Source organism: Ascidiella aspersa, chromosome 5 (assembly GCF_963924565.1).
Source record: "Ascidiella aspersa chromosome 5, kaAscAspe10.2, whole genome shotgun sequence".
NCBI lineage: Eukaryota > Metazoa > Chordata > Ascidiacea > Phlebobranchia > Ascidiidae > Ascidiella > Ascidiella aspersa.
Genome location: NC_139451.1, coordinates 14,354,499 through 14,356,998, shown reverse-complemented (window position 1 = coordinate 14,356,998; position 2,500 = coordinate 14,354,499). Strand labels below are relative to the sequence as shown.

The 2,500-nt window shown below is 61.6% G+C and overlaps 2 non-coding genes across 2 annotated transcripts in view; both read left to right on the top strand.

Annotated features, from left to right (window-relative positions):
• Nucleotides 1-297, top strand: part of LOC146144824 (small subunit ribosomal RNA) — a 1,809-nt gene extending 1,512 nt beyond the window's left edge. Inside the window, exon 1 of the ribosomal RNA XR_014500886.1 lies at nt 1-297. This exon is cut by the window's left edge and continues 1,512 nt beyond it. This is a non-coding gene — a ribosomal RNA (small subunit ribosomal RNA).
• A 247-nt stretch (nt 298-544) lies between these two features.
• Nucleotides 545-698, top strand: LOC146144823 (5.8S ribosomal RNA). Its single transcript, XR_014499096.1, has one exon. It is a non-coding gene; the product is annotated as a 5.8S ribosomal RNA (ribosomal RNA).
• The last annotated feature ends 1,802 nt before the right edge of the window (nt 699-2,500 follow it).

Genomic DNA, 2,500 nt, shown 5'->3' with positions numbered 1-2,500 from the left:
GTCTGGGTAACCCGCTGAACCCCGGTCGTGCTAGGGATAGGGAATTGCAATTATTTCCCTTGAACGAGGAATTCCCAGTAAGCGCGAGTCATTAGCTCGCGTTGATTACGTCCCTGCCCTTTGTACACACCGCCCGTCGCTACTACCGATTGAATGGTTTAGTGAGGTCCTCCGATTGGACCTGGCGCGGCCGGCAACGGTCGAGCCGGCGTCCGAGAAGACGATCTAACTTGATCATTTAGAGGAAGTAAAAGTCGTAACAAGGTTTCCGTAGGTGAACCTGCGGAAGGATCATTAACGGTCTCGCAAACGCTTCGGCGAACGCGAAACTCGGACAAGCGAGAGAAAAAGTCTTTGCTACCCGGCGCCCGACCCGCGAGGAGCGGCGCGCCGGCCGGCGATTCGGTCACCCGGTAATGTTTGCGCGTCGAGTGCCGCGGTGCCGCGCGCTCCGGCTTCAAGCGTCGGCCTGGCCGACCGCTCGGCGCGGTCTATTTTGTCACCCTATAGTGCGAGGCACTGTGCGAGCGAAACAATCGTGGATGGCTCTTGGCGGTGGATCACTCGGCTCGTGAGTCGATGAAGGACGCAGCTAGCTGCGTGAATTAGTGTGAATTGCAGGACACATTGAGCATCGACGTTCTGAACGCAAATTGCGGCCTCGGGTCAATCCCGGGGCCGCGCCCGCCTCAGGGTCGCGTTGCAAACGTTCCGCGCGGGGATTTCTCCGCGCGGCTGCTGCGGCGTCGGACGCGCGAGCGCCCGTCCCGCTCAAGACAGCACGGCACGATGCGCGACGATCGCGACCAGAATCCCGCGCGGCGGCGGCGAGTCGACCTCGAAGAGGCCAACGGCTGGCGGCTCAAGGGCGGGAATCGAGGTGCGCGGCGGCGCGCGGCGCCGACGGCGAGCGCGGAACGGGAAGAATAGTCCCGGTCCTTACTTTCGGCCTGAGGTCGGACGAGGCTACCCGCTGAATTTAAGCATATTACTAAGCGGAGGAAAAGAAACTAACGAGGATTCCCTCAGTAACGGCGAGTGAAGCGGGATGTGCCCATCGCCGAATCCGCGCGCTTTTGGAGTGCGCGGAATTGTGGCGTACGGAATTCGTCACGGCGCGCTTCGCCGGTCGCCCGCGTCCTTCTGATCGAGGCCTTTTCCCAGAGCGGGTGTCAGGCCCATGGCGGCGACAGGCGGGCGCGCTACGGCGTCTTCCCAGAGTCGGGTTGTTTGGGAATGCAGCCCAAAGCGGGTGGTAAACTCCATCTAAGGCTAAATACGGTCACGAGACCGATAGCGAACAAGTACCGTGAGGGAAAGTTGAAAAGCACTTTGAAGAGAGAGTTAAAGAGTACGTGAAACCGTCGAGAGGCAAACGGGAGGGCCTGTCGGGTCGCCCGGTCGCTTTCAGCCGGCCCCCTGTCGGCGACGTTGTCGTGCGGACCCTCACGGGCCGCCGGCGGCGCCGCCCGATCGGGGACCAGCGCACTAGCGCCGGGCGAAGGCCGCGACCGTCTGGACGGCGGCGAGAAGGCCGCGCGCAAGGTAACCCGGCCTCGGTCGGGTACTATAGGCGCGCGTGTCCGTCGGCCCGCCGTTCGGGCGAGGAGAGATCGCCGCGTCTGCCCTTCGGGGCCGAGCGCCCGGTGCCGGCTGGGGCGTCGTGGGTCGGGGACTGTTCTCAGTGCCCAGCCTCTTCGTCTCGGTCGCGCTTCCGGTGTCGTTTCGCGAGGCGCACGGGGTCCGCGGCTGAAGTCAGCCACCTTCCCGACCCGTCTTGAAACACGGACCAAGGAGTCTAACGTGAGCGCGAGCCACGGGGCAGTACGAAACCCATGGGCGCAGTGAAAGTGAATGTCGGCGCGGTCCGGCGGAGGTGAGACGTCGTCGTTCGCGGCGGCCGCATCACCGGCCGATCTCGTCCGCTTTGCCGGAGAGGTCGAGCGAGAGCGTTCGCGTTGGGACCCGAAAGATGGTGAACTATGCCTGAAGAGGTTGAAGCCAGAGGAAACTCTGGTGGAGGACCGTAGCGATTCTGACGTGCAAATCGATCGTCAAATTTGGGTATAGGGGCGAAAGACTAATCGAACCGTCTAGTAGCTGGTTCCCTCCGAAGTTTCCCTCAGGATAGCTGGCGCTCTGTCGCAGTTTTATCTGGTAAAGCGAATGATTAGAGGCCTTGGGGACGAAACGTCCTCAACCTATTCTCAAACTTTAAATTGGTAAGAAGCCCGACTCGCTTAATTGGAGCCGGGCATGGAATGCGAGTGCCAAGTGGGCCACTCTTGGTAAGCAGGACTGGCGATGCGGGATGAACCGAACGCCGGGTTAAGGCGCCCGACGCGACGCTCATCAGAGCCCACAAAAGGTGTTGGTTGATCTAGACAGCAGGACGGTGGCCATGGAAGTCGGAATCCGCTAAGGAGTGTGTAACAACTCACCTGCCGAATCAATCAGCCCTGAAAATGGATGGCGCTGGAGCGTCGGGCCTATACCCGGC